The sequence below is a fragment of the Gorilla gorilla genome, chromosome X, assembly GCF_029281585.2.
Source record: "Gorilla gorilla gorilla isolate KB3781 chromosome X, NHGRI_mGorGor1-v2.1_pri, whole genome shotgun sequence".
NCBI lineage: Eukaryota > Metazoa > Chordata > Mammalia > Primates > Hominidae > Gorilla > Gorilla gorilla.
Window position 1 is genome coordinate 117957928 of NC_073247.2, and position 12790 is coordinate 117970717.

The following is a 12790-nucleotide window of genomic DNA, read 5'->3' on the forward strand; positions in this document are numbered from 1 at the left end:
ATCTTAAAAATAATGAAGAAAATGTGGTAAAAATAAATTGAATAGCAGATGAAACCAAAATTGTCAGCTTTATTAAGAGGGGAAGATAAATTGCAGGACTTTGCTTGTGAGAGTGAAATGAGACTAACAGAACTCCAGACTTAAGGAAAACTATCCATCAGCCTAGAAGCATATTTCTCTAGTCTAGAAGACACAGAGAGCCTTCAAGTTACACTGCTTTGAGCTTTCTTCACAGTGAAGTAAATATCAGGAATAGGGAAGGACGTTGGGAATTCTCTGCTTGTGTTCTTTGCCCCTTTCTCTACTTTGTTGTTCATTTCTTTCTTATTGAAATGAAAGAACTAGCTTGGGTATATTTTTGTTTATCTAATCATACGGACAAACAAAAGCACTTGAAAAGCACTCCTAAGTTTGCGGCTGATTTTTTAACTTGGCCTATGGTGATTTTATGCTTAATACATTTTTTTTTCAATTTCAGTATAATCAGATTTTGTCTGAGGATTTTTCTTTGGAAATGACCTAAGGAAAGAAGTATAAGAAACTTGAATAAAAGGAGAGATATATTATGTCCCAGGTTCAGATTCAAAATTGTAAAGAATTAATTCTACCTAAAATAAAGTATTAATTCACTGTAATCCAAATCAAAATACTTAGCGTATGTTTTTTTGTGAAGTTTGGCCAGTAGGTCTTAAATTTACCAGAAATAAAGTACAAAAGAGGATCAGAAAAAATATATGTAAGGAACGTTTTAACCACATCTTTATTATATGAAAGATTTGCTGTTGCTTCTCTTTTTCCATTAAAACACCTATCCTAGGGGGTTGAATGGAAATTGAACAGACATAGGTTACCATTACACTTTAAAGTACTTTAAGAGGAACATTTCTTCCCTTTAACTGTATTTCGGTTTAAGTTGGTCATTTTTCTCCTAAGTGAAGGAAGAACCTCGTGCTTTCCCCATCACGGAGAGGGGGCGGAGCATCCTCTAGGAGCTTGGAAGAAAGCTGCGCCCAGCCAGTCTTCGGGGAGGAGCTGCATTACACACAGGCTTCGGAGGCTTCCGTGGAGAAGCTTGGAGGTAATGGCTGTCGTAAATGCTAGTTATTTTCAGAGAGTTCTCGAAGATTTGGAATAAAGGTGAGAAAAGAAGAGAGTGCTGCTTAGGAATAACGGGAAAGGAGTGTCGTTCTGTGAGGGTCGTTGTTTCTGTGAGGGAATTAATATCTGTGTTTTGTGTTCCTTCAGATTATTTTAAAAGTCCACAGTCGGGGAGGTGGTAATCAACATTACACCTGTGGAAAAATATTCTTAAAGAGGTAGCAAAAGCTAACTTTTTAATAGAGCATTTTATGTTTCCATCAAAAGGCAGTGGTGGCTGAGATAAATGATGAAACAAAACTTGGGAGGTTAATCTTCCTTATTTTGAAAAAGGTTGTAATAGTCTTAAAGGAAAAATTAAGTTGTTGGGGATGTTGGTTTTTTATATTACTTTGAATGTGTTGTGTTTCTAACAAATCTTACTGTTTTGGTGGAATATGTTAGTAATTTAAAGTAATGCATAACTGCAAATTCGAGTATCTCTGAGAATTAGTTTGGTTATTTGTCAAGGGATACACAATGACTTAATATAATAGCTTTTTAAATAATGTGCAAAATATGATCTTTGTCTGTACTTCCACCTATCTCTCAAGAGAATTGTACATTCCTATTTGTACTGCAATGGAAAAAATCTAAAAGATCATAACAATAACAGACATGCATTAGTATAATAAAACACAACAAACAATATACTTAGTAATAAAGGATGCCTGATAAAAAAGGATGTCAGGGGAAAAAAGAGGAAATTTTCCACTTCTTTCTTCCACATTTTACTTAGCATGTAGTTTCTATGTCGGCATAGAAACTGAGATGAGAACTTAAAATCATGGGGAAAAGCTACTTTCCCCAAAATAGCGTAAACTCATATATAAACAGGGAAAGGTGTTCAAATATGTGGCTAAATAAATGTAATTTTAAATAGTATATTCAAACATGTATGTGATGAGGAAAAAAATAAAAAGGATTAGACATCAAATGTATGCCGTGAACAACTCAGGGTTTGAGTACTGATGATGTGTATTTTCATCTTTAGATTTTTATGTACTTTTAGATTCTTTTGGAAATGATAATGGAGCTGAAAAGGGAATAATCACTTTTGTTACAGACACTTGAGCAAATAGCCACACACACATTCCATTGTCTTCAGCTGCAGTAGGATTTTTCTATGGGTCTGAGAAGGCTCATTACCTGATTGCTTGTGCTTTTCTTGCAATTCAACTATTGAGGCTATAGTCCAGACTCTGGTTCAAGCAGAACATATTTATTTTTATACTCCTGAGGAATAATTCATAAAATGTTTTAAACATATTATGACATAGTCATATAGGATAGTATATCTATAATGTTGAATACTACGCAGCTGTAAAAGGAATGAGTTAACTCTAAATGCAATGATTAGAATAAATGTCCAAGGTAGTTTCTAAAAATAAGCAAATTGAAGAATGGCCTGTATCATGTAATCCTATTTGTTTACCAAAAAGAATGTGCATGCATTAGTACAGTGTATGCAATAAAAACCTGGAAATATACATGCTACTTTATTAATTGGAGAAATCTGGAAATAATACATGCCACTTTATTAATTGGAGATATAAGTGTTCTTATATCTCCACACATATCTCCAATTAATAGACAGAATATTTTAACCTTCTATGTATTACATTTCCCCATTTTAAAAATTTCATTTTGAAAAGAGCAAGCCTGAATAATTTTCATCATGAGAAAAACATAAAATTTTAGAAATGTGGAAAAAATTTTGTAAAGCAATTCACAAAAAGATGATATGGAAAATAATTATTGGTATGGAAAGATGTTCAAATATATTACTGGAGGAATAAAGGGTCTAGTTTCAAAAAGCTTCCACATTGATAAGTCTCTACATAAAAAAATCTAGAAATATACAGAGCAAATCATTACATTTTGACCATTGTTGTGGAGATTTCCTTTCTTCTTTGGAAATCCAAAAGATGTAGAAAGATATATACAATTTGCATGAGAGATATTATGATGAAAAATATTAAAACGAGAACATTATGATCCCATTTTTGTATAACACATGCACAGAACTCTTAAACTGAGAATGAAAAATTCTGGAAGCCTGAGTGTCTGCAGTTCTGGTTCTGGTCACAAGATGGTGCTTGCCAGGTTTCCTAAGCTTCGTCCAGGCAAATATTTTTATGAAGTGGACAAAGCAATGAAATGTGTTTTGTATTAGCTGACTATGAGAGAGCATGTAGAGTGTGATTGAAATTCCATTCAAAATATTGTAAATATCTAGAAGAAAAATCCCCACCAATAACTGACATGAAGACTCACACAGAAATCATAAAAAATGCTGCTACATAGAGTCTGGCCCATAGTAGAAACAAGTCAATTGTTCTTTCCCTTCTCTCTTTTCTCCACCTCATAATTTTCCTGAAGGATATGATTTTAGCATGAACGAAATAACATAACTGACCCAGAGAGCATTTCATATTATAATAACATGAAGGAAAATAGATGGCATCTACATCACAGATGAGATTTTGCCTCATTCCTGTGTTTTGGAATGACAGCCTGTTAGAGTTTAGGTAGGGAAATTTATTTACACCTTTTCCATTTCATTGGTTTGATTCCCTGCCAGCCAAGCCCCAGAAAGACAGGTCAACCACAGAAGTGCTGAGCCAGGTAAAGACCCTGCTGGACAAGCAGCTGGAGTGAGAATCAAGACAGCTGGACCACAGGACCAGACCCAGCAGGATCCATGTGACAGTGAGTAAGACTCTTCCCATTTCACAAAACATTTCACGGTATAAACATGTTGAGAACTTGGAGAACAATGTATTTTGCTTCCGGCTCTACAGTCATCATAGCATTTTAAATTAAAAGCCACATTTCATGTAAGGATTATGTTAGGTTGAGAATTTGGGGTGTACTTCATTTTGTTTCCTGTTCTACAGCTATCATGTTTGTAATTAAAAGTCATAACTTCCAGTTTTTGGAAAGAATCCATATATTATACCACTATGAAGAAATCATGCAAGAGGCTATGCAGGTGTCTCCCTGAGGCCTAACTCTGTAGTCCTTGACAACTATACTAGGTTGTCATACCATAAACTAGATAACATAGTTATAAAGGTTTCTTAGAACCTGCTTAAGGTCTTATGACCTTCTTGAATCACCTGTACAGTCATGCATGGCTTAACGATGGGGACATATTCTGAGAAATGCTTCAATAGGCGATTTTATCTGAGAACATTATAGAGTGTACTTGCACGAACTTAGATGGTATAGCCTACTACACACTTAGGCTATATGGTATAGCCTATTGCTCCTATACCACAAACCTGTATACCATGTTACTGTACTGAATACTATAAGCAGTTGCAACACAACTGCCTACAGTGGTGAATACTGAATACTGTAGGCAGTTGCAACACAACTGCCTACAACATGGTGCTGTTGTCTCCTAGAATAACAATGCCCTTTTCTGGAATACCCCCTGAAAGACCTACTCTGTGCCTATTTTACGATTAACATTTTTTTTTTTAAGTTGAAGGAATATACTAAAATAAGATTAAAAAGTATAGTAAGTACATAAACCAATAACAGTCATTTATTATCATTATAATAGTATTTGTATATCCAAACATATCTAAATATAGAGAAGTTACAGTAAAAATATGACATAAAAGACAAAAAATGGTATACCTGTATAGGGGAATTACCATGAATGGAGCTTGCAGGACTGGAAGTTACTTTGGGTGAGTCAGTGAGTGAGTGGTGAGTGAAAGTGAAGGCCTAGAACATTATGTATACTACTGTAGCTTGAACACTTAGGCTACACTAAATTTATAAAAAAATATATTTTTTTAATGATAAATTAACCTTAGCTTATGGTAACATTTTACTTTATAAATGTTTACATTTTTAAATCTTTTAACACTTTTGTAATAATACCTTAAAGCACTAACACATTGTACAGCAGTAAAAAAAATAAAATAAAATAATTTCTGTCTTTATATCCTTGTTCTATAAGCTTTTTTCCTATTTTAAAAAATTTTTTATTTTTTTTCTTTTCAAACTTTTTTTTGTTAAACACCAACACACATATTAGCCTAGGCCTACGCAGGGTCAAGATCATCAATATCACTGTCCTCCATTTACACATCTCGTCCCACTGGAAGGTCTTCAGGGGCAGTAACACTCATGGTGCTGTTGTCTCCTAGAATAACAATGCCCTTTTCTAGAATACCCCCTGAATCAAGACCTGCTCTGTGGCTATTTTACGGTTAGCATTTTTTTTTTTTCTAAGTAGAAGGAATATACTAAAATAAGATTAAAAAGTATAGTAAGTACATAAACCAATAACAGTCATTTATTATCATTATCAAGTATTAGGTACGTCACATAATTGTATGTGCTATACTTTTATGCCACTATTAGTGTAGTAGGTTGTTTACACCAGCAGCACCACAAACAGGTGAGTCATGAATTGTGCTTCAGTGTTACAATGGCTGTGACCGACATCACTAGGCAACAGGAATTTTGCAGCTTTATTATAATCTTACAGGAACATCGTCATATATGCAGTTTGTCATTGACTGAAATGTCACTATGCACGACATGACTATATTCTCTTAAATAATGTTTTGTAGTGGTTTAACAAACTTAATTCTTTCCCAGCAACCATCACAAATCCGTGCCTCATAACGCTGTGCTGTCAGTGAGATTGTTGATGCTGAGCCTCATTGTGTCCGTGAGCTCTCCTTTGGTTGCCTTGGATAGAGAGGGCAGTGGTGGCAGCTTAGAAAAGATTAGAACCCAGCATTCACTTACGATAACTCAGAGGGTTGCAAAAGGCCAAATTATCCAAGAACAAAAACAATGTCCCTGATACTGTCAAAGCTCCTCCCACACAATTCCTTTTTTATTACACAACAGAGAAAATAACGATGGGATATTGGGTTTGTGTTATAATACTTCTCTTTTTTGTACCCCCCCAAATATATTCCACACATCTAACCCGACCTATCTGATACCCATTATTCGTTCTTCTGACTTGTATCTTGTCTATATTCTCATCGTCTACCTTCATGCTACTTAGGAAAGTAAATTTTTTATCTGATCTCTTTTCTTCTTTGCCATGTTTTAATGCAATCCAATTATCACCCATTGAAAATACTTTATTCAAGCTACTTTGTGAAGGTTCAGGGGGATAAAAGAGGCTACAACAGACCAGAACCATTTACTATCCCCAGAGCAATAGAATGAGGCTTCTTAAAAAACAAAAACAAAAAACAGCTTTTCTAGACAACTAAGTACATAAAACTCTTTTTATTATTGTATTTTTAAATATATTAATGGCTTAATATTTAATATTTGGACAATCTAGGTTAATATAGAGATACAGGTGACCCATGCATCCTTGCTGACTATGCTATCTAGGATATGGGAGATGACAACCTAGCATTGTTGTCAAGGATTGGACAGTTTTTCTCCGCTGAGCTAATAAAGGTTTCAAACCCACACTGTCTGATTTTTTGGCTGTCTGAAAAATTCAGAAACATAACCATGTCATAATGCCTTGGTGATAAACTCTTACAAGCTAAACATTGGGTCCTGCCAACAGAAATCCATATCTCACCAAAGAACTCTGTGTCATTTTAAAGTTGCTTACCAGGAAAATTTTGACCCAGGCTGACCCTTCTGTTATGAGTCTCTGGAAGAATGATGGCTTCTTTCTTTAGAGTCCCCAACGCAGACAGTTTTCTTTTATTCCATTTGATCATTACAGGAAGAGATGTGTCAAATGCAGCTCTGTGTCTCTAACCTGAATAGCAAGAATGTGGCAGGAGATGTGTTTACCCACTCACTGTGATAACATATGGGGTTGTGAGGGCCTCACCAACTTTACCTAGTTTTATGATTTTTTATAACATTATCTTAAGAGACCTAAACCTCAGAATCATTATCCATTAGCAATGTGTAGGTTCTAATGCTTCCTGGGAAACAACACCTGAACATTAAAGGCAATAAAAATCTAAATTTAAATCTTAATTTCGTGAATATTTTGTGAATAAAAAAGATCAGCAAAAGAGGATAAAAATGCAACTTTCCCATACTGAATTGGCAGCTGCAAACCGCAAAGCACAGGAGCAAGGAATTGCCAATTGTTAATGAGGGTAGAATGAAAATGGCAATTCTCTGTATAACGAATGATTTTCAGCCCCTGTCCAGGAATCACCATATCTGAAAAGGAAGCTGCTGCCAGGCCCCTATAACACAAAAGGGACTTCTCATAACTGATCTAAGGCCAAGTTAATGCTATCATGCAGATACGGTCAGTGCAAAAGTATAGTGCAGGCCGGGAGCGGTGGCTCACACCTTGTAATCGTAGCATTTTGGGAGGCCGAGGCAGGCAGATCACCTGAAGTCAGGAGTTTGAGACCAGCCTGGCCAACATGGTGAAACCCCATCTCTACTAAAAGTACAAAAATTAGCTGGGTGTGGTGGCACATGCCTGTAATCCCAGCTACTCAGGAGGCTGAGGCAGGAGACTCACTTGAACCCAGGAGGCAGAGTGAGCTGAGATCGTGCCACTGCACTACAGCCTGAGCGACAGAGCAAGACTCTGTCTCAAAAAAAAAAAAAAAAAGAAGAAGAAGAAAAAAGCGTAGTGCATGAAAATACTTTTTAATTTGTGTGGGAATGTAGATGGATGTAAGAGATAGAAAGGTCAAGGATAGTAAGCATGGTAGTTGCTGAAGATGGTAGTAGTTCACCAATATGTTCACCATCAGAGACATGAGACTAAGCAACACTCACGCTGGGGTTATTTCTTTTTTTTTTTTTTTTTTTGAGACGGAGTCTTGCTCTGTCGCCCAGGCTGGAGTGCACTGGCGCGATCTCGGCTCACTGCAAGCTCCGCCTCCCGGGTTCACGCCATTCTCCTGCCTCAGCCTCCCGAGTAGCTGGGACTACAGGCGCCAGCCACCGCGCCCTGCTGATTTTTTGTATTTTTAGTAGAGACGGGGTTTCACCATGTTAGCCAGGATGGTCTCGATCTCCTGACCTCGTGATCCGCCCACCTCGGCCTCCCAAAGTGCTGGTATTACCGGTGTGAGCCACCGTGCCCGGCCACGCTGGGGTTATATTCACCAATTTCCTCACAGTTTGAATGTGAGCGACATCATCTTTGGTTCTACCAAAGAAACAGGATTCCAAGCCCAGGAGGGAGTGAATAGTGGTGGAAAGAGGGCATACCTCCTGTTTTGGAGTCAGACTTTGGCTCCGATTTTCTCACCCTTTTCCTAGCTTTGTGACCGTGGCATTAGCAAGAGTGCCCATTTCCTTGTTTCCTGGATCTCTATTAGTTGTATCATTTATTTGCTTCTTAGTCAATTTAGGTAGAAAAATGCCATCTTATTGCTGTTTTATATTTGCATCTCTTTGATTATTAGGGAAGGTGAATATCTTTTATGTATTAGTTTTAATCTTTATTTTGAATATTTGGGTTTTGAGGAGTCCCGATATATAGCACCTCCCTTTCTCCACTGAACAAACTGGATAGATAGATATAAAACAAATGGAGTTGCAGATGGAAGCCAAAATGTCAACATTACAACAGTACAAGAGGAAGAGGAAGTTGCAGGGTATTGATTATTGTGAGAATCAAATGGGCTTATATATTAACTATTATTTTATTTTATTTTTTTGAGATGGAGTCTTATTCTGTTGCCCAGGCTAGAGTGCAGTGGCGCGATCTCAGCTCACTGCAACCTCCACCTCCCGGGTTCAAGTCATTCTCCCACCTCAGCCCTCTGATTAGCTGGGATTACAGGCACCCACCAATACGCCTGGATAATTTTTGTATTTTTAGTAGAGATGGGGTTTCATCGTGTTGGCCAGGCTGGTCTCGAACCGCTGGCCTCAAATGATCTGCCCACCTCGGCCTTCCAAAGTGCTGGGATTACAGGCTTGATAACAGAACTCCAAATTTAAGCAAACCTACCAAAATAGCCTAGAGGTTTGTAGCTGTACAGGAAGGGACAGAGATTCCTGTGGTGGCACCATATGAGCTTGCCCTCAAGGAAGTAAATATTAGGAGTGGGGAAAAATTATACTCTCAGAACACTGTGAATTGTCTATTTATGTCTTTTGCCCATTTTTACTCTGCCATTTATTTCTTATTAATATGTAAGAACTACTTTAGTGATATTTTGCATTGAAAACAATTTTGTTAAGTTTGTTCTTATATTTTCAAATTTGGTTTATTGTGTTTTTGCCAATAAGAATTTTTTTGTTTCCAATTTCAGGATATTCAGATACCTACATATCTCTTTAAGGATTTTGGTTGATGTTTTATGTTTAGAAATGACTTTAGTTGAAAAAAACGATGAAACTTTCTGAAAGATGAATGAGAAGACCTGAATAAAAAGAGAGATATACATCATGTGCCAGGGCCAGAAGAATTAAAATTTCAGGGAATTGTTTATCCACAAAATAATGTATTAATTCATTGCAGTACAAATAAGGATGTAGAGGGGCTTTTTAATAGAGCTTGACCAGTCGGATCTTGAAATCGTTTTTAGAAATAAGTTGCCAAAGTAGGCAAGAAAAATATGTAAAAGATGTTCTTTACTGAGTCTTTATTATATGGTAAAGGCATTTCTACCTTTTGTTTTTCCCAGAAAATCACCCACTCTTGTAGTTTGAATGTAAATTAAACAGACATATGTTGCCATTCCGCTTTCAACTGCTTTAAAAATGATAATCTTTTCGCTTTAAGGGAATTGCAGTTTAACTTGGTGATTCTCTTCCCTTTGAGGGAAAGGTCCCCTGCTATTCCCATCACTGGGAGGGGGCGGAGCCTCGTCGGAGCCGCTCGGAAGGGAGCTGTACCCGGCCAGTATTGGGGGAGGGGCAGCATTTCAAGAGGCTGCAGCTGACAAGAAGCTTCAAGGTAATGGCTGTCTTAAAGCCAGTTATTTTCTGGGAATTTCTTCGGGCCTTGGTGTTAAAGTAAAAAAAAGGAAAGAAAAGAAATAGAGATTGTTGCCTGAGAGAGGTGGGAATGGAATGGTTTTGTTTGAACTGCTGTTATTGGAACGGAATTAATCCTCTGAATTTTTGTTTCGCCCGATATTTTTAAAGTCCTCCGTGTGGGAATGGGCGATCAAATTACAGTTTCTAAATTAAGACTTCGGTGAGACGTGCTGTTCGTGTAATTTTTTACGTGGCACTACATATTTCTATCTTTGTTACAGATTTTATTATATTTTGACTTAAACACATTATTCTACACAAAAAATGATAGAAAAGTGTAAACACACAAAGAGAATGACATATAGGGACACAAATATAAATGTACATGAACATGGAAAGGGATTCAGATATGCCGTCGAGTGATAACACTTGTAAAGATGTATATTCGTTTTCCTTAGGAAGGGAACTAGACTCCCGAGTTAACAGTCAGCATCTCTGAGTGTTCATCTCTGAGTGTTCAGATTATGGAAGTTTTTTTAAAATCTATTTTTCACTACTTTCAGCATTTTTAGAATTGTTTCTATTTGTGCTTGTTTTCATAATAAGAAGAGCAAAATAAAGCCAAAACAGTATACCCATTTTGTTTCAAATACATGAACACACATAGACACCACAGACACGCTCCCATACTCCATTGTCTTTTGCGAATAGTGGAATTTTTCCTGGACCTGATCAAGTGGATAGCCTGGTTGCTGTGTCAACTACAGCCTTGCATGTGTCCTCCCTGCAGCCCGCTCTTTCAGTCCACAGGTACAGCCATGGTCAGCAAGAACCACTTTTCTATATCATCTAAGTTTAAGAGTGAGAAACGGATAGGATTTGGTTTATTTCTATGAACAGTTTTAAAAGTATTATGTACTATGGTGCATCCATACAATGGCACGTTATGTAGCTGACAAGTGAAAGTATGAACTTGTAGTGACTTGAAAAGGTGTCTGAGAAGTAAAAAGAGCAAACTGCAGAATGGTAAGCACCATATTATGTCATTTAAACATAAAAGACTACATTAATACATGTGTAACCAAATCAGAAAAAAATATAAACCAGCCTGCTAATGGAACTATTTGTGCAGTTAAAGAGATAGGGCAGGCTTTACTATCACTATTTTTGAAAAATTCTTAATACATATTTAGCCTTTTTTTAAAACAAAATCAGAAAAAAGATTGAGGTAAAATGTTGCAAAGTTAGGGGAAAATTGCATTTGAAGTGATTCACTAAAAAATCACATTGAAAACACTTAGTAGTATGCAAAAATGTTTAAACCATGAGCTTAAGCAGGACAAAAAGCTGATTTGAAATCATATGCATTCATACGTTTATGTAAAGAAAAAATATGGAAAGATATACAGGAAATAATATCTTTCCAGAATTATACTTTCTTTTTATATATCTTTCTCATATTTTCAATTTTCAGTAACCATGCAATTATTTTTCTGCAATCCGACCATTGGAGGTGAAGAGATTCGGATTCCATTTTTTACGTAATGCATAACAAAACTAAATTTGAGGATGGTATGTTCTAGAAGCCTGAGAAAGCTGCTTGCTGGCAGGATGTAGTTCCCACCGTTCTCCCACAAGGATGTTGTAGTAACAGTTCTGTTTCTCGTCACAAGATGGTGCTTGCAAGATATCCTAAATTTTCTCCAGACAACTATTTTTATGAAGTGAGCAAACAAAACAATGAAATGTATTTTATTATCAGACTATGTGACAGCATGTAGAGTGTGATTCAAATTCCACTCAAAAAATTGTATATGTCTAAAAGACAAACCCCACCCAAGAACTGGTGTGAAGACTCAAACAGAAATCATAAAAAATGCTGCTACATAGTCTGCCCCATAGTAGACACAAGTCAATTGTCCTTTCCCTTCTCTCCTTTCTCCACCTTGTAATTTTCCTGAATGATATTATTTTAGCATGAGCCAAATAACATAACTGACAAAAAGAGCATTTCATATTATAAGAACATGAAGTGAAAATAGATGGCATCTATATCACAGATGAGATTTCGCCTCATTCCTGTGTTTTGGAATGACATGCCTGTTAAAGTTTAGGCAGGGAAATTTATTTACACCTTTTCCATTTCGTTGGTTTGATTCTCTGCCTTTATCAGAGATGCACTTGACATGGGAAATCTGCATGTGATGCCAGGTGAACCTCTGAAAAACAGTGGAACCACAAAAGTGCCAAGCAGGGTAAGGGCCCTGCCAGACAAGCAGTTGGAGTAAGAATTAACACAGCTGGATCTTAGCGCCAGACCCACTACTATCTATGTGACAGTGGGTAAGGATTTTCCCATTTCACAAAGCATTTCATGGTAAAAACATTCTAAGTTGAGAATATGGGATACAACTGATTTCACTCTCGCTCAGTAGCCATAACATTTTAAATTAAAAGCCACAGATTCTAATGTTGGGAAAGAATTATATATGCTAAACTCCTGTAGGAAAAGTATGCAAACAGTCATAATGATGTCTAATTATGGAAGACTTGGATGCCCCAGCCATCTGCCTGAGTCTCATGAAATCCTTAAAAACAATCCTTTCCAATGGGTGGCCGTGGCAGCCATTATGAATCTCTGACTTCTAAGTTTTTTCTCTTAACAAGGTCGTTGTTGTCTGGATTAGTCCAGGGGATGCAGACCCCCAGTATCTGTGTCTGGCTG

The 12790-nt window shown here is 36.8% G+C and overlaps 1 protein-coding gene across 29 annotated transcripts in view; it reads left to right on the forward strand.

The window, feature by feature from the left end:
- Positions 1-933: 933 nt before the first annotated feature.
- The window catches only part of PWWP3B (PWWP domain containing 3B), a 40394-nt gene continuing 28537 nt past the window's right edge, over positions 934-12790 (forward strand). For 4 of the 29 annotated variants that reach the window (XM_055375499.1, XM_055375503.2, XM_055375506.1 and 1 more), the window contains exons 1-3: positions 1013-1137; positions 3722-3849; positions 9869-10042. The gene's annotated coding sequence lies outside the window, so the exon portion shown is untranslated. Of the gene's footprint in view, positions 1138-3721; positions 3850-9868; positions 10043-12790 lie in introns of all 29 variants that reach the window. The other 25 variants (XM_055375497.1, XM_055375496.1, XM_055375507.1 and 22 more) reach the window with 21 other exon arrangements.